This window comes from Canis aureus, chromosome 37, assembly GCF_053574225.1.
Source record: "Canis aureus isolate CA01 chromosome 37, VMU_Caureus_v.1.0, whole genome shotgun sequence".
NCBI lineage: Eukaryota > Metazoa > Chordata > Mammalia > Carnivora > Canidae > Canis > Canis aureus.
This window is the reverse complement of record NC_135647.1, coordinates 18779918-18805974: the sequence shown is the minus strand read 5'-3', so window position 1 is coordinate 18805974 and position 26057 is coordinate 18779918. Positions and strand designations below refer to the sequence as shown.

At 48.7% G+C, this 26057-nt stretch overlaps 1 protein-coding gene and 1 long non-coding RNA gene across 8 annotated transcripts in view; one reads left to right on the top strand and one right to left on the bottom strand.

Moving 5' to 3' along the window:
• The first annotated feature begins 216 nt into the window (after positions 1-216).
• On the top strand, positions 217-5674 carry LOC144306655 (uncharacterized). Of its 4 annotated transcripts, none has more exons than XR_013373752.1 (4): positions 217-654; positions 1107-1350; positions 2148-2355; positions 3266-5674. It is a non-coding gene; the product is annotated as an uncharacterized LOC144306655 (long non-coding RNA). The 4 variants fall into 4 exon arrangements; XR_013373754.1 differs by having other exon boundaries at positions 1097-1350; XR_013373753.1 differs by adding an exon at positions 2886-2993 and having other exon boundaries at positions 217-1350.
• Positions 1039-26057, bottom strand: part of BLOC1S5 (biogenesis of lysosomal organelles complex 1 subunit 5) — a 137583-nt gene continuing 112564 nt past the window's right edge. For 2 of the 4 annotated variants that reach the window (XR_013373748.1, XR_013373750.1), the window contains 3 exons: positions 19538-19643; positions 2127-3505; positions 1039-1075 (listed from right to left, as the gene is read on the bottom strand). The gene's annotated coding sequence lies outside the window, so the exon portion shown is untranslated. Of the gene's footprint in view, positions 1076-2126; positions 9024-19537; positions 19644-26057 lie in introns of all 4 variants that reach the window. The other 2 variants (XR_013373747.1, XR_013373749.1) reach the window with 2 other exon arrangements.

Below are 26057 nucleotides of genomic sequence, written 5' to 3'. Positions count from 1 at the left end.
GGGGCGCGCCCACCCTTCCCGGCCGCGCACAGAAACACGGGAGCTCCCCACGTGTCGCCCCCAGCCCCGCCCTCACCGTGAGCCCCTCCAGCCGGGGAGTGAAGCAGGTGCTTCCTTCCTTGCTCCCAGTCGCCTCCCAACCACCTCTCCCCTTCCTCCTGCAAAGGCCCCAGCGCCCCTCGAGTTCTGCCGATGGGTGTACGTCTGCTGCTCGAGTTCTGCAGATGGGTGTGACGTCTGCTGCTCTTGCGGGCCTTGTCACCCACCCCCTTCTGTCACCTAACTCCTGCCGGGTTCCATCTGACCCCCCACCCGACCCTTCACTGAAGATTTGGTTCCTGGCTCACGGTATTCCTGGCCCCCCTTTCCTATCTCCTCTCTGGGGTCTTCAGCACCCAGGTGGGTGGCCGGCCTGTCTGTGTCCCTCGGCGACTCCTTCCCGAAGGGAATCCCTAGAACCTGTTATGACCTGAAACTGCACTGTCTCCAAAACCTGCATCACAGGCGTCCCCACTCCGCCCAACACCTCTTGTCCCTACCGATAGGCCGCTGGCTTCATGTGCCCTCCTCATGGGCCCCGAGCTCCTGACCCCACGTGCTCACTGCAGTCCACACTGCTGTGTGCCCCCTTGCCTCTTGACCAGACTGGATCTGGTGAGTTCTCTTACTTGGTGCCGTGCCACGTTCCCTTGCAGTGACGCTGGCAAGGCCCAAGAAAGAGCTGGGTTTTGCTCTCTGCCGTGCTTTCACACCCCTACCAACAAAACCCGCCTCCACTCCCCTCTTCACCTTTCTGTGGAAATTGACCTCACACTGCTCTCAGGAAACTGCAGCCCAAAGCACAAACTTTCATGTTTGCACTATCCCCCTTCTAGCCAAGGCCGGGCCTCTACAGTGCTCTAGAGCAATCCATGCCCAGCTGAGTAATGCACTACCCCCCCCCCCCCCCCCCCCCGCCCCCAGATATCCAGGTCCTAATCCCGGGGGACTCTGAGCCTTACCTGATAGGACAAATGAGACTTTGTGGATGTAATTAGATTAAGGATCTTGAGGTGGGGAGATTATTCTGGAACATCTACATAAAATGTAATCACAGGTGTTTTTAGAAGGGAAAAACGGAGGGAAATTTGACTACAGAGGCAGGCAGAGCACAGAAAGATCCGAAGATGCTCCGTGGCTGGCTTTGAAGTGGAGGGAGGGACAATGAGCGAGGAATGCAGCTCTGAAAACCAGAAAGCAGAGACATGGCCTCTCCCTCGGGCTCAAAGGAGGGATCTTTGGCCCTACTGACAATGTGACTTTGGTCCAGTGAAGCTAATCTTGGACTTCTGAACCCAGAAATGTAAGAGAGTAAGTGTGTGTTATTTAAGCCCCAGATTCATTGCGGTTACTCAGAGCAGCCAGAGGAAACTGATACCATCTCAGCTCGCCTTTCCACGGGCTTTGCCTCCTAGTATCTTCTCTCTCTCTCTCTCTCTCTCTCTCTCTGGCAGGATTATGAACTGCTCTGTCTCTCCTAGACATTTCCACGCATGCACAGCATACTTTAGGTCGCCTAACTAAAAGATAAAAAACATCCCTTAACCTCACAATCTCCCAGCTACCATCCCATTTCCTTACTTTTCTTTCACAGCAAGATCTTTCCAGAATTATCTGCATTTGGGGTGCCTGTCCGTTAATTGCCTGACTTCGGCTTGGGTCATGATCTCAGGGTCCTAGGAGGGAGCCCGTGTCAGGCTCCCTGCTCAGTGGGGAGTGTTTGTCCTCCCTCTGCCCCTCCCCCTGCTTGTGCGCGCTCTCCTCTCTGTCTCTCAAATCATTAATAAATTTAAAAAAAAGAAAAAAGAAAAAAGAATTACCTGCATTTCACATCCCACTCATTCTTGAGTCCATGCCACTGTGGCTCCCACACCCACCAGACCCCAGGTTCACCAGAGGTGTCCATGCTGGCTCACCAGAGGAGCATTCTGCTCTCTTCGCCTCCATGGGCCTACAGTCAACGTGGGCTGCATCTGGATCCACTCATGATGGGGATCTGATTCGCCTCCCGCCTTACTCCCCACTCCTCAAGCCCCTCATCTCAACCCCTAACATGTTAGTTTCTGGGGGCTTAGCCTCCGACCTACTTTTCTCTCGCTACACTCCAGGGCCCAGGCGAGGTCTCTCAGAGCCATGGCTGTGGCTGTGGTCACCATGGGACCCGCGCTGGTGACTCCAAGGTGCATATACCAGCAGAGACCTTCCTCCGAGCTCTCACTGTCGTCACTACCACCACTCGTTTATCTTCCCCACGTGGCCCTAACCGAGCTCAGGACTCCCCATAGCATCTGCTCCTCCTTCAGCTTCTCCACCTTGGTAAGTGCTGCTTCCCGGGGCTTTGCTCACAGGCTGTGCGCCTTCCATCCCATTTTCTTTATTGCTATGTCTCAGGCCGTACCCCGGCCATCAGCTCACACCAGCAGGCTCAGTCACTTCCGTTTTTTTTTTTTAAGATTTTATTTATTTATTCATGAGACACAGAGAGAGAGGCAGAGTAGAGACACAGGCAGAGGGAGCAGCAGGCTCCATGCAGGGAACCCGCTGTGGGACTCGATCCCAGGACCCTGGGATCACACGCTGAGCCGAAGGCAGATGCTCAACCACTGAGCCACCCATGCGTCCCTCCAGTCTGGTTTCATACAGAAGCTACAACTGACTCACAACACGGTCACTTAACCCTTTTCTCTTAGACTGCCGTCCCGACTCCTTGCCTTGGCTGAGGTCTCATCCCATACCACTGTGCTCCTTGCTCCCCTAGATTCCAGCCCTTCTGGATGATTCTTTTTTTTTTAGATTTCATTTGCTTATTTTTTTTCTTTTTTTTTTTTCATTTACTTATTCATAAGAGACACACAGAAAGACAGAGACACAGGCAGAGGGAGAAGCAGGCTCCCTGCGGGGAGCCCGATGGGGGACTCGATCCCAGGACCCTGGGATCACAACCTGAGCCAAAGGTAAACACTCAACCACTGAGCCACTCAGGTGTCCCCCCTCTGGATGCTTCTTAACACCCTCCACGTACAGTGCCCCAGGCTTGTTTCCTCTCTCTTCCTGTGACTGGCCTCGTTGCCCCATCAGCTCTCTCACCCCCACATCGCCTCCTCAGGGACACCTTCCCCGCATAGCCGTCCAGAACAGCCCCTCTCTGCTCACCCCGTTGTCTCTGTCACTGTGCAGCGTAGTTGCCGCGTGGCCCTTTTCACAATCTGATGTCCTTGTGTTGCAGATGCACGTGCTAAGTTAGCTCACTGGCCTTGCCCAGCAGCCCCGTGAAGGCCAGCCCTCTCCGTCACGCTCACCGCTCTCTCCCTAGAGCCCAAAGGCCTGGCACATGGTAGACGCTCAAGTGCTGGGTGAAGGAGCCCATCTCCCAGCCCATGTCTCTTTCCCAGGCTCCAGGAAGACTAAACGACTTACCCTTTCGGAACCCCACCTCTGAGCAACCTGGTTTTCAGCTCGAGAAAGCCTAAGAATGGAGAAATGGAGTTTTTATACGATGAACTGAACCTAACTCTCTCAGGGAAGACTTTCCTGACCCCCAGCAGGGGTCGGCCCTCACCCCCACGATGCTCTCACAATACCCATCCTTTCTACCCTTGAAGAGAACAGTCATTATTTGTTTGTATAACTCTTTGTTTAGTGTCGGGCTTCCCCTGTGGACTCCATGGGGCCAGGGTTGTGAGCACGATGCCTGGTACAGGCACTTCTGCGTGTCTGCTGAATGAATACACGAAGGATTAAACGAAAAGTCACAGCTGTTTGCTCTCAGATGAGGGCTTCCTTCAGCTGGGGCCCTTAAAATCACAGCCTTGTCCCCAGCAGATAAGGCTATAGGCCCGGAGGCGAGGATCAAGTATCACCCCCGAACAAATAGTGCTGCTGCGCTGCCCTTTACTGTAAACCCGTAGCCTTCAGAGAGCTGTGCGCTCATCCCAACAGCAGCCCCAAGGGGTGCGACGCCTCTTGTTCGTAAAGCTGTCCTCATCCCAGGGAGTGCAATCAGAGCTGAAGCGGGAGCAGTTGCTATTGAGGTAAAACTGCAGCCTGCGTTGTCCACCTTCTGAGAGTAAAATGTGACCCCGGCAGGTTGTCACTTTGGGAAGAGGACCCCATGGAACATTTTGTTAATACAGAAACTAAAATGCCACCATTGGAACCACTTTAACAGGTGCATCCTGAGTTATTACGGGGCTGAAAATGCTACTTTTAGGCAGGTACTGAGAGCATTCACATCCTGTGGTTCTGTTGGTCAGAACATTCTGGAAGGTGCAGCTGAAGGAGAGAAACCACTTTTCTCAATGAGCTTTTGTGACTGTTCCAATGTGACTGTTGAGGGAGAGGGCCGCGCTAGAGGACTGCTCTCGTCGGGGAGTGTCTACAGAGGCAGTCTCAAGACTGAGGCAGCCTCCCAGCCTGGATCACTCAGAGGAGCAGAGCTATTCTCAGTGTTTGAAAAAGGCCCACAGAGATGTGACAGTGACTTGCTGGCCTGCTGACATCCTTGGGCAACACGGCCCACCTCCTGCTGAACAAATTATTCAGCATGAGGAGAGACACTGGGACCTGGCAGATTCAGCTCAAAACCCATGTTGGGGGGGACTGGGGGGCTGGGGGACCCAGCGGCTGAGCACCTGCCTTGGGCTCAGGTTATGATCCTGGGGTCCCGGGATCGAGTCCCGCATGGGGCTCCACACGGGGAGCCTGCTTCTCCCTCCGCCTGTGTCTCTGCCTCTCTGCGTCTCTCATGAATAAATAAATAAATAAAATCTTAAAAAGAAAAAAAACAACCCATGTGGGATCCATGCCAGGGGGAGCATTTTAAAAATTGTTCTCGAACAGATTGAGACCATTAAGCGGAAACAACCAGGCTGTCTCCCAAGGCCCAGGGGTTGTGGCTCTAGCTCTCCGCCGCGGCCCGCTGCAGTCCTTGCACAGCTGACCCTCCTGCTCCTCAGCACCTGGGTCCTGCTCCCAGCCCCGCATCTGCTGGACGTGTTTGTGGCAGCCCTCCTGCCACCGTCCCACACGCTCCCTCGGTGCAGGAGACGGGCTGGTGCGGAGCCTTGCCCGTCAGCACCCGGGCCTCGCCCCAAGGAGGCAGCTCCGCTCCCCCCGTGGCTGGGCCAGCTGGCGGCTGCCTTGGCTGTGGCCTGGGACGTCTCACTCGGGCCCGGGGGGCATCCTACGCTCCCGGTGCTGAGAAATGGCTCTAAAAGGCTGCCCTATTCCAACTTCAGAATCCAGGAAAAGAGTTCACCTCAACTAGTGGTTCTCAACGCTGGCTGCATACTAGGATCAGCTGGGTCCCCTGGCCTGGCCCCCAGAGTTGGGGGGCATGGGGGTTAGGTAATGCACAGCCGGGCTCTCTGCCCCTGGTGGCCCTGGAGGGGGTGCTGCAGGGCACTGGGGATACAGATGTGGGACAGACCAGCAGAGGAATGCTGATATTCCCTGGTTAATAGGGGTTGAGAAAAGGGGTCTAGGGGGCACCTGGGTGGCTCAGTGGGTTAAGCATCCGACTCCTGACTTTGGCTCAGGTCATGATCTCAGGGTCGTTGGGATTGAGCCCTGTGCTGGGCTCCATACTCAGTGTGGGGTGTGCTTGTCCCTCTCCCTCTACTCCTCACCTGTTCTCGTGTTCTCTTTTTTTTTCTCAAATAAATAAATAAAAGAAAGAAAGAAAAGAGAAAGAAGAAAGAAAAAGAAGAAAGAGAAGAAAAAGAAAGAAAGAAAGAAAGAAAGAAAGAAAGAAAGAAAGAAAGAAAAGAAAGAAGAAAGAAAGAAGAAAGAGAAAGAAAAGAGTTCTGACCCCAACATGTTTGCAGAACACTGGGTTTCAACAGGGACAAACAGCCAGAAGCAATTTCCAGGTCACACCATAGTACTGCTCAGGTGCAGTCACCTTTGCTACCACCTCTGGGCACAAGCTCTGCTTGTCCCACCTCGGGCCCAGGATGCTGGACTCAGCCTCCGCACCTGCTGCCCCCCCCAGCCCCCCCAGGAATGGCTTCTGCGTGACACCTGCTTCTTCACCAAACTGGCTTCCACCAGAAGTCCCGCTGCATCAGGGCCCAGCGCCCTGCAAACAGGTTCAAAGTCGGGAATGTGACCTTAGAAGCCCCACAAGCACCAGGAAGGTGAGCCAAGAAGCTGGGAAGACTGAGAGAGTGGCCAGATGAAGTGGGGATGGGGAAGAAATAAGAAGATACAGGCTCACCTGCCAAAGGAGTTCTCAGGACTTTGAATATGTAGACACATCCTGTGAATCCCCAACAGTATCATATGCAGTGTCTCCCCAACTTATTTGATCACAGACTGCTTTTTATTTGTGGTAGATCTCAGGCCATTAATGCTTTGCAGAACGCTTTGTGAACAGCTCGATTAAGGTACTATTTCAGAGTCAAAGATGAATATCTGGCTTCCTGGGCTCGCTGTAAGTGCAGCATGTTCTCCACCGTTCTGTGCACCTAACTGCAGGGAAATTCACTCACACATGTACTGGGGTCCAGTTTGTGTCAGGCACACCTCTGGGTGCTGGGGAGTCAGCAATGACTGAAGTAGGGGAAAAAAAACCCGCCTGTCTTTAAAAAAAATTTTTTTTTTAAGATTTTATTTATTTATTCATGAGAGACACAGAGAGAGAGGCAGAGGGAGAAGCAGGCTCCATGCAGGGAGCCCGATGTGGGACTCGATCCCAGGACCCGGGATCACACCCTGAGCCAAAGGCAGACGCTCAACCGCTGAGCCACCCAGGTCCCCCCAAAACCCTCCTGTTTTACTAGAATTTTAAGATAAGGGAGATCCATCCTCTGTCGGGGGCAAATGCCAAGGAGCAGGCACGAGGCGGGGAAGGGAGATGTGAGGTGTTAGGGTTCCGGTGGCACTTATGTTTTAAGAAGGGCTCGCCGGGAAGGTGGTTTTTGAGCAAAGGTGCAAGGGCGGTGACATAGAGGGACGCCGGTGACCATTGGGAGGAAGAGCATCCTAGCTGAGGACACAGCAACAGCAGAGGACTCAGAGCAGAAGGGACGAAGGGGCGAGTATTAGGTGATCAGAGGGGGGACAGCCACAGGGTAGGGCAGCTCAGAGGGAGAAGGCTGGCTTCTATGAACGGGAAGGGAAGTCACTGCATGCCAGCCGGCCACGCACACTTTTTGATATAAATGCCAATAGGATGTGCCACTTGAGCAGAGGAGGGTTGTGTGACAAAGACAGGAGTTAGGGAGGACCTTGGGGTTCTTTGCTAGAGGATCAAAACGTCATTCCCTTTGATGGGAAACAGGTTTTGGGGGGAAATAGTCATTCAGAACTGAACACATGAAATTAGAGGTGTCTGTAGGTACGTGGGGTAGGCAGCTGGCTATTCGAGTTCAGGGCAGAGATGGGGCCAGAGAGGAATTTGAGGGCCATAAGCATGTAGGTGAAATTTAAAGCCATGACACAGGACGAGATCCCTGTGGGAGAGTCTGGACAAGAGAAGAGGTTCAAGGGCTGAGCCCTGGGACCCCTCACGGTCTAGAAGACCAGCAGGTGAGCAGGAGCATAAAAAAAAAGACTCACAGGGAGCAGCGAGTACAATGGGAGGACAATGTGGTAACCGTTGCCCTAAAAGGCAAGAGTAGAAAGTTGGGGCGCCTGGGGGGGCTCAGTGGTTAAGCGTCTGCCTTTGATTCAGGGCATGATCCTGGGGTCCTGGGATCAAGTCCCACATCGGGCTCCCTGCATGGAGCCTGCTTCTCCCTCTGCCTGTGTCTCTGCCTCTCTCTGGGTGTCTCTCATGAATAAATAAACACAATTAAAAAAAAAAAGAGTAGAAATGTTTCAAAGAGGAGGGAGTGTGTAGATGTTGTAAATCTGCTAATATGTCTTCACTTGCCCTGGAAATCCCTGTTTGCACCTGAGGGGCAGGTGTGATCATTGTTAGTACCCCATTCCCTCTCAAATGTGTGCCAGCGTGGACGGCACGTTCACAGGTCATCCTATGATCAGTCAGGTGTGATGGGCCAACAGGCTGTGTTGTCCCTTTGGGAAGAGGACTTGGCTTTGAATTTGGCAATATTGAGGTCACGGTGACCTCGATCGTGGTAAGTCTCAGTGGAGAGGTGGCCACAAAAATGTGATTGGAGTGGTTTCCAGGGGGCAGGAAGAGAGGAACCAGAGAAATGAGTATAAAAACACATTTAAGAACTTCTTTCGTATATAAAAAAAGGGGGGGGGGAGGAACACAATAGGAAGAGAGAGTGTGGCTAAGAGGGTTTTGTTTCTTCAACGTGGAAGGAAAGCCAGCAGGTTTCTAGGCTGATCCAGAAAAGAAGGAAGCAGTGAGGGTGCACGAGAGAGAAGGGAGGATTTGTGGGGCACTGTTCATGGGTGAGTGTGGGGGGAGGCCACTAGCTGCATAGGGGGAGAGGTTGGCTGGCCCAAGGAGCGTGGCCAGTCGCATGTATCAAGAGGCGGGCAGACACAGGGGTGAGCAGTGATCCCGACAGGTGGGTAGATGGGAACCTGCACTGATCCTCTTCTGGCTGCTTCTACTGTGTCATGGTGATGGGAAGCGATGTCAGGAGGTGGGACGGAAGATGGGGGAAGAAGCACTGGAGGTTTGGGGAGGGAAGAGAAGTCTGAGGTGGGGGTCCAGAAGAGGATGGGGAAGTGAGGGACCCGGGCAGGCTGGTACGACTGCCTGGGGGTCTTGAGGACCCTTGGAAGTCAATGTGACGTATGGGAACATTCTCCAGGTGCACCTGTCAGCGGATCCGCTGTATAGTCCGGCCATGGGGCAGCCGAGCTGTTGAGTTTGGCCAGGCTGCTGCTTTAGTCAAGCGAGGGCGCAGACGCAGAGAGAGGCCACGGAGTGAGAGTGGACACAGGGAGGAAATGATACCACTTGACCATGGGATTGAAGCTGGGTGGATGATCTGAAGAAGCTGTCGTGCTCGGCCGTGTGTCCATACAGTACGCAGGTTCATTGCGGCTTGGATACGCTGGGAATTTCCAGTAGGTCACCGGTCAGCTTATTGAGAAGTCTCCTTCCACACGTCCTCCTCGAGTTTTGCTACTACTCTTGAGCTCATTTCCTCCCTGGATTCTCTCCCCAGGATCTTGGCTCTTACTACCAGTTCCATGTGCAACCATCTTGGCCATGATAATCTAATTAATGACTAATGACTAATAAGCAATATAAACAGATTAACAGAGATAGTCCAAAATACTGTAAAAAGCAGCTTTGTCATGCCACTGCTTTGCCCCAAAATAAAGAACAGCTCTGTATTTCCTACTACTTGACACCCCACATCATCTGCGTGGGGTTCACAGCTCCCTCTGCTTCTGCAAACTCCTTTTTTTAAAAATAAGATTTTATTTATTTACTTGAGAAAGAGACACAGAGCATGAGCATGAGTAGGGAGGAGGAGGCAGAGGGAGAGGGAGAAGCGGGTTCCCTACGGAGCGGAGAGCTCGATGTGGAGCTTGATCTCAGGACCCAGGGATCATGACCTGAGCCAAAACCAGATGAAGACGCTCAACCAACTGAGCCACGCAGGTGCCCCTGCAAACTTATTTCTTGCATCATGTAACTCTGTCCCAGACAGGCTGGCCTTCCTATTGCCCTTGTCAGATGCTGCTCATGCTAATGCTTTCGGCGTGAAATCCTCGCTCTGCTTTTCAAAATCCTGTGTGCTAAACATTCTAAACTGTGATAGTGGCTGACACAAGGAGAGGACCGGGATCTGAGGGCTGTGTGTGTGTGTGTGTGTGTGTGTGTGTATGCACGCATGTGCACATACATACGCAGTTAACAGTTCATCTGAATGTTTGCAATAAGCCTGTTTTCATATCACTTTTGTAATTTTGCCGTTGGAAACCGTTTAAATTTAATTAAGAAATGCTTCTTAGTTGCAATTTGGCAATAGGTAGCTTAAATGTAAGTAAGTATACCCCCTCACCTAGCCGTTGGTTGAGGACCTTATCTTTGGGAGAAAACTTCACAAGGTCATTGCAGCATTGTTTATAATAGCCCACAACCCTACAGCCCTTAGGAGGGGACTGAGTTAACCCTACAGCCCTTAGGAGGGGACTGAGTTAAAAAGGGAAAGGTATATTCAAAACAGTCACAACATGCACGACAGTACATTTTAGTGGTTAATGGTACAGCCACTGCAAATGACAACTCAGATTTGAACTTCAGCTCTCACCCCTGTGGTGCTTTGTACTCCCCCCCCCCTTTTTTTTTTTTGAATTGAAGATAAGCAACAAAACTATTTTCATCGACAAAAACCTAATTCTTTCAGGAAGTAATCTAATCTCATTTACCTTTATTTTCACAAAGAATGTATTCTGGTTCATTCTTCAGTTTTCAAATGTTTTATTTTTTCCTTTACATTATGAATTATGAACTTTCCCCTCTCAAATAGTTTGTTACATAGCTAATTTATAATTTGATCATCGTTGTTCTTTAAGAGTTTCAAGAACATATTGAAGACATACCCATCGGGACGCCTGGGTGGCTCAGCAGTTACAGCGTCTGCCTTGGGCCCAGGGTGTGATCCTGGGGTCCTGGGATCGAGTCCCACGTCGGGTTCCCTGCATGGAGCCTGCTTCTCCCTCTGCCTGTGTCTGTGCCTCTCTCTCTGTGTCTCTCATGAATAAATAAATAAAATCTTAAAAAAAAAAAAAAGAAGACATACCTGTCTACCAATTCAAGGATAAAATGTCCCAACTTAAGAATTCCATTGAGTGCCTTTGAACCATAAGACATGATGTAGGCTCATTTTACTTCCTGTCATCTACTCTTTTCCCCTATTTATGTTAAATTTTAGACATCAATTTTCAGGTTATGATTTTATGTCATATAAATGTATACATAGACTTTCAATATACATTTATTAAGATTTTATTCTAGGGGATCCCTGGGTGGCTCAGCGGTTTAGCGCCTGCCTTTGGCCCAGGGCGCGATCCTGGAGTCCCGGGATCAGGTCCCACATCAGGCTCCCTGCATGGAGCCTGCTTCTCCCTCCTCCTGTGTCTCTGCCTCTCTCTCTCTCTCTGTCTATCATAAATAAATAAATCTTAAAAAAAAAAAAAAGATTTGATTCTAGGGTATTTAATTTAAATGCTCAAGGCTGAGAAGCTGTGACTTTACTGTTTGGGAGGGAGTAGCTACATTTTTTATTAATTACTTGGTTTATTAGAGCAGTACTTTTTGAACTTTAATGTGCATATAAATTATGTGGAGATCTTGTTAAAATGCAGATTCCGATTCGGTAGATCTGAGATGGAGTCTGGTTCTGAAATTCTGATTCCCAGAAAAGTCCCAGGTGATAGGATGCTGCCAGACTGTGGACCACATCTGAGTGGTTCTCCCCACGAAAAGCACATGGATTGTGTATTTTGAGCCCTTGAATCTCTGAAAATATTTTAATGTTCTTGACAGTGAGAGACAACTTGGCTATATAAAGAATTTGGGGTCACAGAGTTTCTCCCTCAAAACTCTAATGGTCATGGATTGCATCATTGATTTCAGCATCTATAGTATTTTTTTTAAGGAATTCTGGGGTTCCTGGGTGTCTCAGTTGTTAAGTATCCGACTCTTGGTTTCAGCTCAGTTCGTGATCTCAGGGTCCTCAGATCCAGCCCCATGTCAGGCTCTGAGCACAGTGTGGAACCTCCTTGTCCCTCTCCCTCTGCTCCTCCCACCCCCTATCTGTCTGTCTGTCTGTCTCTCTCTCATAAATAAATAAATCTTAAAAAATAAGGAACTCTGGGACCAGTTTGAATCCCCCCCCCCCCTTTTTTTGTATGCAATCTTGTTTTAGGGCATTAATAGAGTTCCTAATTTTACATACATTTTGGAACTTTCACCAGGGCATATTAAGAGTTTGAATCTCTTCATTTTGCTTAGTATCCAGTGAGCTATTTTAATTGGGAGACTGAGGTCTTTAAGAAGTTTTATATGCGTTTGAATATTGTTTTGGTCAATTTGTTCTGGTATCTTCTTCGGAAATATAGCCACCTACATACTGAATCTCCATTGTATATCTATGAAATACTGCATATTCTTTTTCTCTTTTTTCATTATTTTTTTTTTGCGTTATATATATTTCCTGGCCTGTCTTCTGTATCACTGAAATAATTTTTGGCATTTTTGGCATAATTCTGCTCTTCATTGCTTTGGATGCATTATGACACTCTGATATTATCTGTTTAGTTCTACAACATTTATTCAAACCCTCATTTATTTCTCTGGATGGTTCTGCCTCTATCTCAGCATAATCTTCCACTGTCACATCATTTTACAGTTCATCTAATTTTATGGAGAGCATATTTTTTTTTACCGTTGACAGTAAAGAGTAGATGCTGTCTGAAATTCTTCTTCTTCTTTTTTTTTTTTTTTTTTTGCCACAAATTCTTTTCAAAATTATACACTTTCTCTGGATCTTACTGATAGGATTTCATGAGAAAGAATCTTTCCATGGACAGCATATTACTTTTGTTCTTGCTCACTGATTGTTGCTAATCAGTGAGCCAGCCTGAGGGAGCCCGGAGAGCAACAGAGCCTCAGGCTACGCTGACTAGGGGGTTTGGTCTCTATCTAGAGTGAAGCCACTCTGCCTGGCACCAGGATGACGGGGAGGCCTCCTGTCTGGCATCTGGATATCTGTCTCCTCAGTCCCATCTCTCTATATGGCTGTCGCTGTGTCCCCAAAGACTGGCCACCATCCAGGCTGGGCTCCCACCACTCCCAGCAGCTTCTTGTTCCATGGTGGTGTGTGTGGGGGGGTGTCCCAGTCTCCCCAGGCTGCCGACCACGGTTACAACCACCTTCACACTTATATCCTCTCCTGAGCTAGAAACCACAGCTCTTCACTCATCACGGCAGCCTGGATGTCCTGAGTCCTGCCCTGGCTCTGTGGGTGGGGAGGGTCTGCACAGACTTCACAGGGGGCTCTCCAGGGTGAGCCTCACAGCCCACACTTTCCTCCAGAACTCAGCCCTCCCCCCACCTCCCCCCACCCCCAGAGACTCCACGGAGGCCAGGACTTTACATTTACTTCCCAGGAGCCATGCCATGCATCTGGGAACAAGTTTATTTCTGCCATTTTGATGATTTGTTTCCACAGTTTTCTGAAAAATGGCTGCTTTTCTCAACTTTATAGTTTTTGAGTTATTTGGGAATTGATGGGAGACGAGTGTTCAGAAATAAAATGGGACCAAAAGCCAAGCCTCTCTACCCAAAAGTGCCTGTCTTAGTCCAGTCAAGCTGCTCTCACTGACCACCACAGTCTTCTAACCATGGATGGCTTATAGCCCACGGATGTTTATTTCAAAGTTCTGGAGGCTGGGAAGTCCAAGAGCAAGGGGTGGAACATTTGGTGTGTAGTAAGGAGGCCCTACTTCCCCGTTCATAGATGACCCCACATGGCAGAGCAGGGCCACGGAGCTCTCTGGGGTCTCTTCTGTGAGGGCACAGATCCCATCCACAAGGGCTCCACCCTCGTGACCTCATGACCTCCCAAAGGCCACACCTTCCAACACCGTCACATTAGGGGTTAGGATTTCAACAGATGAAATCTGGGGCGATATGAATATTCAGTGTATGGCAGTCTCAGAACATTTTTTAAAATGAGAGTAGAATTATCTCAGGCACAGTGATTCCACTAGGGTTTCCTTCCTCTTCCTTGATGCTTTTAAACAACATGGCCTTTCCCAAATGGCACACTGTGAACTTGAAAACTTAAAACTTGCATTGCCCTTTTGCACCGTGGGATTAAATAGACTGGAAGTTAAGACGCTGCCTTCCTGACTAAAGACAGCCTGTTCATGAGTTTGTTTGCTTTGAGTTGAGAAGTTCTAGTAAAAGCGAATGCCCTCGTTCTTCAATGGAAGAGATCCTCACCCCCATATGGTGCTTTATTTTATAAACAGCTAATTTTGAAATATTGTTAACACTTATTCTGTGTAACTAATTCAGAGTGAATTAGCATTCATCTCTGAAAAAAAGAATCTACCCCAAAACAAGCTGGTATCAAGCACTGAAAAAAGCATCAGTGTATTCCTCTGAACTTCCACAGAGCGATGCCTCCTTCGGGGTGTCCATTGCATTTAAGGAATATATCCAAATGTCCCTTGTTAGAGTCTAACTTTTTGGCACCTAAGGCACTGAAGTTAATTTTAAAGTTGTTTATAAACAGAGACGTTTATGGAAACTTGGAGAGATGTTTTCCAAAAAAAAAAAAAAAATTTTTTCATCTACTTCTCTTTTTAAATTGTTAGAATTATGTCTCCATAGAAATAAAAGTATCTGTTTAAGGATTTTCAGTCCAAATCAGTCTTTTTCTGTATATGTCATTACCTTTTATTTTCCCCTCTTAAAAAAAAATAATCCCATGAGTATAAAGACCAAAGTTTCAAACATTTTAATAACGGATTGCACTAAGGCAACAAAATCAGGTCTTCAGTCTTCATGCTTAGAAATAATGAGCCAGCTGTGAAGCTGTGTACCTTTCGACCAACATTAAAAATCGAGTCTTGAATATCTGGTATTTATTCAGTTGTGCCTTCTTGCTCCATGTTTTACTAAACAGGGAAGACTCTACAGCCTCACACATGTAGGTCAGACATAATATAAAATAAGCCAATGCATTTAATGATGGGCAAACCCAGTGATGTAACTGTAGCTTTTCTGCTCCACTAAAAATCTCTTTGCAGTTTTCAAGACACAGCAGTCCTAGTCCTGTTGTTCCAGCCAAAGCCCTCCACGCGCAGTGGCGTCCTCCGTCCCCTATCACAGGAAGAAGCTCAGGGCCTAGTGGGGTGTGTGGAGCTGCTCCGTGCAGACAGGCAGTATGCGTCGGTCCTGGGAACCGCTTCCTTCTGTGTCCCCAAGACTCAAGGAGTCTGGAATTTCTTTCTTTTTTTTTTTTTTTTTTTTTTTGGAATTTCTGAGTTACAGGGCTGCCTCTGCCAAAGACTTCCTGGCAAAGTGTTTTGTCTGCAAAACAGACACAATAATGAGGACCTCATATGGATTTTGAGAAATGCCCTACACCCTGGAAACTTCTTTTGGAAGAAGTCAAGGAAGAAATCCACTCTTTCCCTAGGAAAAAAATTTCCACAGCAGCTTGAAACCTTGTCCCTCATATAAGACATTAAGAGCTGTTTTTAAATCCAAAAAAAAAGGGGGGGGGGACTAGGGACAGAATTTGACACTAGGGCCCTGAAGCCAAGTCTCAATGGGCCAATCTTGCAGGCTCTTGAGTGGTCCCCCGAGTTACCCCACTGTGATCCTGTCCGGTCAGCCCAGTCAGCATGCCTGAGTTTAGCTGGTGGGAGACACAGACTCTGAGGCTGCTCATGTTGGGTCTGGGCTGAGCTGTGTGTCCTCCAAATTCATATGTTGAATTTGGAACCCCCAGTGCCTCAGAATGCGACTGTATCTAAGTTAATGGGAACTTTACAGAAGTAATTGAGTGAGGCCATATGGGGTGGGCTCTAATCTAACAGGATGGGTGTCCTTAAAAGAAGAGGAGATTAGGCCACAGACACGCAGAAAGACCAGGTGAGAACCCAGGGAGAGCCATCTACAAGCCAAGGACAGAGGAGGCCTCAGAAGAAACCAGACCTGCCAGCATCTTGATCTCGAACTTCCAGTTGCCAGCACTGTTAGAATACACATTTCTGTTGTTTTCGCCACCCCGTCTGTGGTTCTTGGTGCACAACCCCAGCGACGTGAAACACCATGCAAGTCTTTCCTTCCCTTGGTGATGCTGAGCCTTGGAAGAGCCTTCCCTTTGGGAGGGAGCGGTGCACCCTGGGAACAGGACAGGTGGCCAGACAGCTTCTGCCTGTCGATGCCCAGCTCTCGGAACGAGGCACCCTTGTCTGACATCACGGTGACCTTCCGTTTCTTATTTTCCTCTCTGCACATTTTAACGCAGCAAAAGGCAAGACCAAAGAGCAAGAGACCAGGCCCAGTTGCTAGGGGGGCTCCAGCCGCAGCGCAGCTCTCTGTGAAGCGGGACCCCCGAGGGCCCCACGCTGCTCCCGGCCCACCCGACTCGGGCTGCACAGGCCGTGCCTCAGCTTCTCAGAAGGCGCACTTCGCACAGCACGTATGGACGGAGTCACTGCTGCTAACCACCAAGTACGCACTTCTCGGAGTTCGACGGTTTTTGCCACTTGGGAACAAAGGAAGCGAACCTTCCTGTGGCTGGTGTTTTCCTGCACAGTTAGTTGTGTCTAATCCTCCTGCGTCCATCAGCATAACATCCGGTCAGCTGAAGCTTATTTCCAACGCCAGGAACCTTCTCTGGCTTTGCCCTGCCTGCCAGGTGACGATATCTGATCCTTGGACACTTGTTCTGGGTATTTGCTGATGCTTCTCCGGGTCGGGGCCCTGCAGCTGTAGCACGGACTCAGCCCTCCAGATCTCGGGAGCTGGATGGTCCGTGCTGTGTCCAGAACACGATACAATCACTCGATGTCCCTTCGGTCATCACCCGGTGATAACCTGGTGATATAAGCGGCCCTGCGTCCTGTGGTCCCAGGTGACTCAGCAGTGTCTCCCTGGGCTGGTCAGGGGCACGTGTCCCGAGGCTGCAGAGGAACCCCCACTTTCACCTGCGAGGCAGGTAGGCCCACGGCAAGAGGCCAGCAGCCAGGCCCGACCTCTCCCTCTCCCGACTCACTGCCCTCCGGCCTCCTGGGTCCTGCTCCTCCTCCCTCACAGTGGCCACGCCTCTTACGTTACATTTTTGACATTATTTTAAAAAGGCAAACTCATTAATACGTGCCTTGAGGATTCACAAAGCTCACGGTAACGTATGTTTTGTTCTCACGGCTGCGCTCACACGCTTAGACGAGGCCACTGCGAGGGAGATGGTATGACATGATGTTGGTGACAGCACAACTGTCATCCTGCTAGAGGGGACAGTATTGTGATCTCAATGGAAAAGAAAAGTGAGGCTTTCATCTGTGAGCTCGGAGCCCATTGACTGCAATCATCTCCACCCGTGAGCGGGGCCGGGAGTGGAAATGACTACGAGCCGCCGAATCCAGTTGACATCATCTTGCCACCCACCAGTCTTACGAATGTGACAGCCCAGAAGATGGCACCGGGCTGGAAGGAACACAACGCCAACTAAGTCAACAAGTTGTGTGTGTTTGAGAGGAGATATTTTCATGGAAGTTGTTTTCTTCTATTTTCTGTTTTGGTTTGGCAGCTGCCACCGCACTAACACGATGAGCGCGACAACAGCCACGAACGTCCCCAGAGCCGTGGCCAACAGCTCCCTCGCGTGGAATGACAAGAGCCTAAAGGCCTTTTCCATAGAGCGTCCACAACATGGGGCTCCGGAGGCTGACGTTTCAGCGGGTGTAGACACTGTCCTGCTGTTAGTACTGCTAGTTTCCCACCTATAACGCTGGTCCCCGGACTTTCCACTTAGGCCGCCACAGCTGGTACCTGCCCCACGCACCCTGAAGTCGTCCCGGGTCCCCAAGAGAGCATTTCCTGCCTGCTGATTTGGCAGCTGCTCTCATGCATTTGCTGGAATGCTCGGCCCATGTGGACTATGCCCGAATTCTCTGCCGTTACAGGACACATCCCTTCTTCTCAATACCTGGCGAAGCTTCTACCTGCAGCACCCCTGGCACCGTCATTCTGGATACGGTAAATCCACCACCATAATCATAATCATAAAAATGGAAATAAGCAAAAGGAAGTGATTTCAAGGGAACGAATGGCACTAAAGCTATAAGGCGTTTATTTATTTTATTTATTTATGATAGGCACACAGTGAGAGAGAGAGAGGCAGAGACACAGGCAGAGGGAGAAGCAGGCTCCATACACCAGGAGCCCGACGTGGGATTCGATCCCGGTTCTCCAGGATCGCGCCCTGGGCCAAAAGCAGGCGCTAAACCACTGCACCACCCAGGGATCCCACTATAAGGCGTTTAAATCACAAGTCTCTCATTTGCTCACTCTCAGGGCTTGGTGTAGCCCACTTAGGCTTCAGTGGAAAACTTGGCTTTAATCGTGTTTTATTTATTTATTTATTTTTAAAGATTTATTTATTTACTTATTTATGATAGACATAGAGAGAGGAGAGAGGCAGAGACAGGCAGAGGGAGAAGCAGGTTCCATGCAGGGAGCCCAACGTGGGACTCGATCCCGGGACTCCAGGATCACACCCTGGGCCAAAGGCGGGCACTAAACCGCTGAGCCACCAGGGATCCCCTTTAATCGTGTTTTAATCATCAGTTTCTTTCTTCACTATCTACTACTCTTTCGGTGGCTTTACAACCAATGTGCTTGGGTGTCTATCACCAAAACTGTGAGGCTGCAAGCTTATCTTTTCAGGGACAGCTGGAACTCGTGCACCTGGGTGAGATGGCCCCTGGGTAACAGGAGGACCCCTGACTCCTGATCACCAGAACTGTGAACGACCGGGTCAGGAGTCCCCAGTGTTTACACTTTCTATATGTCTCCTAACTCTGGGGGGTGGCCCGGGAACACAGACTCCCCAGGGCCTCCCAGAGCTTGCAGAAACGTGTTGTCAGCAACGCGACCTGTTACTTAGAAAGAGAAAAGGAATTGAGTTTTCAAAATTTGAAACTGTCTCCTCTCTCAGCGTCCCCCAGTCTAGACCCATCGTCCTCCTCCTGGAGTCTGGGACTCTCACGGGTCTTTGCCTTCTGATTATAGTCCTGCGACAGCATTGATTTTGATGTAATTTATATTAAATTTCAGTGCAAATGCATTCCTCATGAAAATGCAAATTCCTTGGGAACAACAATCATCTCTCTCTTTTTTTTTTTTTAAGATTTTATTTATTTATTCGAGAGAGAGAGAGAGAGAGAGAGGCAGAGACACAGGCAGAGGGAGAAGCAGGCTCCATGCAGGGAGCCCGATGTGGGACTCGATCCTGGGTTTCCAGGATCAGGCCCTGGGCTGAAGGCAGCACTGAGCCACCCAGGGATCCCTCATCTCTTGTTTTGAGGGTTTTTTTGAGGGAGGAGGGGCAGAGGGAAAGGGAGAGAGAGAATCTTGAGCAGGCTCCACACCCAGGGCAGAGCCCCTTGAGGGGCTCCATCTCACAACCTTGAGATCATGACCTGAGCTGAAATCAAGAGTCAATGGCTTAACCAACTGAGCCACCTGGTCGCCCCAACAATCACCTCTTATTAATCTTGATAATTCCCCTGAAAGTACCAATTTAGTAAACGTTGTTGTTTAGAATTATGCCTTGAATAAAGCTACCAGACCTGAGGCACCTGGATTTCTCCTGACTAAATCTCTAGAAAGCGAGCCACTAGACTATTGGTTTTATTCGTGAATTTGATATACATATTCAGATACACCAATTCCTTATAGGAAAACTTCAGAGTCACGCTATATCAGAATTTTTTTAGCTTTTCACAAGACAAAATGACTCACGTATGATGTATGTTCTCAGTGTGTACATTTACAAAAAGTGTAAGAAAAGGAATAAAGACTAACCTCAGTCCAGGTTCTATTTTATCATCGAATAAGTTTGCTGAAAACTTCTCTTAAAACATTTTGTCTTCAAAGTTTTTGGATTTCAGAATAATGAAGGACCACTGACCTATATTCAAAGCGAAAAACAAATGAATTACTTCTTTTACGTTAAATTTCTATAACTGATAAAATATTCCTTTAAAAAAATGCCATAGTCTTATTTCTATACTCTCAGGTTTTAAAATTTTACAAGTAATCTACTAATACACGTTCTCTACTTAAAAATGCCAATAATAGAGATGAAGCAAAAGATGGAAGTGATTCCCCTTCTCATCTCAGTTTTCCTTTCACAGGACTCCCTGGCCTTCAGGAAGCCCCTCAGGCACACACACCAAAGCACAGGGCACCACCTTATCTTTATGAAACCCTCTTGCAACGTGCCCTCGTTTCCATCTTTTCCCTTGACCCTTCCTTGCCATATTTTTGGTCATACATAAGCAATGCTGTATCGACCGCACACATGTCTAGAGGTGAGAAAAATCAGGATGAAAGACATTAAGATAATTGCTGTGTGTGACAAAGAGCCTACGAGTAGAAATGATGGTACTACAACCCAAATGTCCTCCCTCTTGCTGTTCTTTGTGTTTTCTGCCATCAGATTCCACTCTCCTGTGGATTCCTAACACCATGCCTAGTGTCAGAGGTCATTGTGCAGAGACATGCTTTCAGCTAAAAGGGGGGAGGGTCTCCTTCGATTAAGGGAGGCCATCTCCCAGCTTGTTGGGGGCCCCACCTCCATCCCCCCAACATCTGGGCCAGTTTAACCTGGGAGCACAGTCTTGGAAGTTCTCAGGCATTTTACCGATGGAAATTTGCCAGATTTAAATAATGTCCCATCCTCTACCGATGGCAGTGCCTTAACTGGACATTTCATTTGTTTTATAATTGCTGCTATAGTGTTACAAAGGTATGCGATTCACCAGTTTTGATCTTCTAAAATCACCTTTTTCATGATCATAGTTGTATCATGACCTTCAGCAAAGAATGTAAATTCATATGTTGTCTATTTGTCTTAAAGCCAAGTTCTAAGAAGGAATAGCCCGCCCCCTTCCCCTTCCTTCTCCCCCTCCTCCTCCTCCTTTTTTTTTTAAGATTTATTTATTTATTTATTTATTTATTTATTTATTTATGATAGACATAGAGAGAGAGAGAGGCAGAGACACAGGAGGAGGGAGAAGCAGGCTCCACACCGGGAGCCCGATGCGGGACTCGATCCCGGGACTCCAGGATCACGCCCTGGGCCAAAGGCAGGCACTAAACCGCTGAGCTGCTGAGCCACCCAGGGATCCCCCCTTCCTCCTTCTTCTAATGGCTTCTATGGTTTATAGTCTAAGCCTTCCCATTCCAGAAACACATTTTTCTCTGCAATACAGAAAGCCTTTCCCATTCAAGGAAGAAGTATTCCAGATATATTCTGAAACATAAAAATCTTCAAACATCAAGTCTTTGAGGCAAGCCTAGAAAGTTCTCAGGAACAAAGTGTCATCATGAGAAATGAGAGTTTCTTTTCTTTTATTTAGCATTTTATTTATTTACCTCTTCGAGAGAGAGAATGCACGAGGTGGGGAGGGGAAGGAGGAGAGATAAAGGACCTCGAGCAGACTCCCCACTGAGCATGGAGCCCAATGCGTGGCTCCATCTCAGGACCCTGAGATTATGACTGGAGCTGAAACCGAGAGTCGGATGCTCAACCTACTGAGCCACTCATGCACCCCGGGGTGAGAGTTTACTTTATGAATCTGATATCCAATGCAGTCTATTGAAAAGAGATTAGTGCTTATTAATGAGATCTGGTATTAGTGGCTGCTCTAAACAGCACACACTATTTGGCAAGAGTGCCTAAGAACTTGTCCCATCTGCGCAAAAAGATGTTCACCATACTGTTCTTAGGGAACTCTTTCTCGTTTTCATCATCTCTGTTTTAGAATACATACAATAGTGTAGAATATTTGAATTAGATATTTGCAATCCTAGTAATCCCTTGCAATCATTTTGAGGTGTTTTTTTTTTAAGATTTTATTTATTGATTGATGAGAGGTGCACAGAGAGAGGCAGAGACACAGGCAGAGGGAGAAGCAGGCTCCATGCAGGGAGGCCCATGTGGGACTTGATCTCAGGGCCCCGGGATCATGACCTGAGCTGAAAGCAGATGCTCAACCACTGAGCCACCCAGGTGCCCTCATTTTGGGGTTTTTCATAATGTATCATCACTTTCCTATACAAGAGGGGTGAATTTTTAAAAACCTTTTGTTCCTCATTGAAATACATTAGCTTTTTCTTGGTGAAAAGGAGACAGGAAGGGACAGGTAGTTTCTTCAATAATAATTTTAGATAAAGACCTACTGTTTTATATAATTCATTGTATTTCAGGGAAAAGAAAGTTGTCCTAATTCTTTTATTCGATCAACTTTTATAGACCTGAAAAGGCAGATTAAATTGTGATTAAAAAAAAAAAAAAACTTCCCCAAATGTCATTAGTTCGTTGCTTAAATCTTCCAAAAATTGAAATTGGCTGGGTGGAATGAGTTCTATTTCCTCGCCTCTCTGATCTTTCTTCCTGCTAATCAGTGCTGACAAGGATTTCAGGGGTAGATCCAGGGAGCAGGGAGGGATGAAGGAGCAGAGGGAAAGGACTCAGAGCAGCAGCAGGGGCCCGAGAGGAACCAGACTGGGAAACGGTCAGTAGCATCAGTCAAATCTGGTGACTAAGAGGGAGAGGGGGTTGCGTGAGAGGGAGGAGAGAAGTGGGAGTCTGAAGTTTCTAGATTGCAAGCCATCCTGAGAGACCACCTGGGCTTTACTCCGGGAGATGAGGAAGAGAAGAAGGAGAGTGGCGAGGCGGGAGCTGGGGTGCTGAGAGAGGGAGGGAGGGGGCCCCTCTGGTCTGGGGGCCACCAGAACAGCAGCGCTTTCTGCTCCAAGCAGATGATCCTCAGGTCATCACAGTGTGTGGGAAGCCAGTAGTGGCCTGAGACTACATCACAAAGCCAACACCATTCCCCTCACTTCCTCTCGTCCCCTAGGCACGTTATCACCTCACATCCTCCCAAGAAAGGTGCATACAGTCCAGTAAGATACTCTGAGAGAAGAGAGGGAGAGAGAGAGACCGCATTTGCACAACTGCTATTACAGTATATTGTTATACTGTACAATTGCTCTACTTTATTATTATTATTTTTTTAAAGATTTTATTTATTTATTCATGAGAGACACAGAGAGAGAGAGAGAGGCAGAGACACAGGCAGGGGGAGAAGCAGGCTCCATGCAGGGAGCCCGACGTGGGACTCGATCCCGGGTCTCCAGGGTCATGCCCTGGGCCGAAGGCCGTGCAAAACCCCTGGACCACTGGGGCTGCCCTACTTTATTATATTATTATTATTATTACTCAAATTATTATTATTATTATTATTATTGTCACTCTGTCACCTAGTTTATACATTGAGCTTGACCACGGGTCCGTGCGCACAGGACGACAGGGTCCGCAGGGGGCTCAGCGCGTCCCGGCTCAGGCGCCCTCTGGGCTCGGGGCACACGCGCTGCGGGGCAGAGGGAGCCACTGCTGGCCGAGCCGGGAGCACGGTGGCCGGTGTCGCGGGGCCAGCGCCGAGCGCACCCCGCCCCGCTGGCGGCCCCTGTGCCGGCTCCTGTCCCAGCCCCGCGGCCCACCAGCCTAGCGCGCCCTGAGCCTCGGGGGCCTCCAGGCCAGGCGCGGCCTCCGGCCCGTGGGCCACCAGCCAGTCGCACCCCTGCCAAGCCTCCAAGCTCAAGTGCAGCTTCCAGCGGCTCGTGGCCCCCCGATGACACCGGCTTCCCGCAGCAGCGGGACAGGCTCCGAGTCCCTGGGCGCCAGCCTCGGCCTCGCGCCCTTCCCGCCGTCGCGGCCTCCCTGGACGGGGAACCTCCTGGACACTGAAGGCTCCCAGTCCCCGGGGACGTGGCTTCTCCCTTTCCTGTCCAGCGCCCGGCCCGGCTGTGTGCTGTGTCTACAGGCCCCCCGGAAGGCCAGTGCCTCGGGGGGGACTCAGGTGTTGACTCCCTCCAGGAACATCCCCTGGTTTTCTGACCCCCTCACTCAGGCAGGCACCCCTCTGTCCTCAATTCCATCTCTCTTTTTTTTTTTTTAATGTTATTTATTTATTCATGAGAAACACAGAGAGAGAGAGAGGCAGAGGCACAGGCAGAGGGAGAAGCAGGCTCCATGCAGGGAGCCCGATGCGGGACTCGATCCTGGGACTCCAGGATCACACCCCGGGCTGAAGGTGGCGCTAACCGTTGGGCCACCGGGGCTGCCCTCAATTCCACCTCTTAACCCCTCCTGGGGAGCGTCCCCCGTCACTGTCTGGGGACTGTCCATCTCCCTCCCTATCTGGGGAGCTCGGCGATGTCAGGTTGCTTTCTTCAATTTTGTTTCCCCGAGGCCTAACCCCAATCTGGCACCCTCCTAAAGATCTGTGAATTAATGACAGAGGTGGCATTTCTTCCATTCCAGAGGAGTAAAGGGCTTTTGCGTGAGGGTGGAAAGGCTGCTTCTAGTTTACTGCTGTCCCTTTTCCTCGTCAAGAGCAGCAGGGAGGGGCAGACAGGAGGCCTGCAGTCTCCCTGCCTGTGGAATATCACATGGAGAACGGGCAGGTGTTACGGGAAGGTACTACAAGGGAGAGGTGTACTCGGTGTACTCAGGGGAGAGCCAGGTTCCAGGAAGCTTGTCACCCTGACTCCATCTTATTTTATTTTATTTTATTAAGATTGTATTTATTTATTCATGAGGCATACGCACACACACAGAGGCAGAGACCCAGGCAGAGGGAGAAGCAGACTCCCCACCAGGAGCCCAATGAAGGACTCGATCCCAGGACCCTGGGGTCATGCCCTGAGCCGAAGGCAGGCGCCCAACCAGTGAGCCACCCAGGCCTCCCAACCCTGACTGAATCTTAAGTTCTATCTTCTTCCAAATACTCAAATGCTTCTTGGATGTCCTGGTTTTAATACAGGTGAGCACAAGCATCTTTTAAGGAGAGAACCTATAAGGAAAACCCACCCGAGAAGGGAGAACTGTCACAAAGAGGTAGCTTACAACACCACTGGGTATACCGAACGCATATAATCCAACCACACAGTGGGAATGTGGGGGAGAACGAAGGAGCCGAAGGAGTGACAACACACACACACACACACACGCCTGCGCACACACGTGCATGCACACACAGCCACAATAATAATAAGAGGACATCATGAACAATTTGCAAATCCTATATTAAGCATTTCTGTGTAATTCGAAAACGGTTAGTAAAGATGTCTTTAAAAATAGAAGCATCCCTAAATAACTAAAGCAGCTCTAAGAGCTATTTTAAAGTTGAATGCTCAATTGCCCTTGAAAAGGGCACAATAAAGACTTTTCGCAGTTAGTTACTATCATCTCTAACCAGAAATTATTTGCACGGACTTAGCATATAATCAGTGTTTGATGCATGACTAACAAATGTTCGTGCTGAATATATGAGTCATGTTTTCTTTAAAAAATATTATTTCCAATATTAAGAAGAACTACATATATACACATACATGTACACACACACACCCATATATATACCATAAACAATAGTAGTAATAAATGTAAGAGAATAAAAGATATTGCTAAATACTAAATATAATCATTAAATCTACATTACAAGTTGATACGTTTTACACCAGCCAAGTCATACCTCACTTTATGGAATACAGATCCTTTAGTGAAAGTAAATTTTTTAAAAAGTTTATTTATTTATTAATGAGAGACACACAGAGAGAGAGGCAGAGACACAGGCAGAGGGAGAAGCAGGCTCCATGCAGGGATCCCAATGCGGGACTCGATCCCAGGACCCTGGGATCACAACCTGAGCCCAAGGCAGATGCTCACCCACTGAGCCACCCAGATGCCCCCAGTGAAAGTAAATTTATGCTTATTATATCATCATTAGCTTTCCTTACAAAATTGAAGGTATATTCCAACATGTGATACAGTCAAGCAATAAAAATCACGGTAAAGGAGGAGGTAAATTTTTAAAAGTCATGCCTTTAATGGAAAACCTGTTTAAAAAGCAACATCAACATTTATAACTCAATGTGTAATATTGAGACTTAAGATATTATACCAGGAACTGTATTCCCTGGGGCCTAGCTAAATCTACAGAAGCCAGGAAAGTATCCTACTTTTAACTAAATCTGTGATTTTATTTCCACCTCAAGGCAAAAAGTTCATTTTTTAAACCACAAGCTTATCAAAGGACATTTATAGAATGTACCATGGACGGTACAAGAAGGTTTTTCAGCCTTAAAGACGTTATTACCTTAGAAACTATTCCAGACTGACTCTACGTGCTTCTCTGAAACGTGTAGGTAGAGTAGGAAGTCAGAAAGCCCATTATGAAGGGCTTGTCAGAGACACAATAGAACTTGCCACTAGCACCCACAGCAGACCAAAGTAAATATGCAACTACTTCCC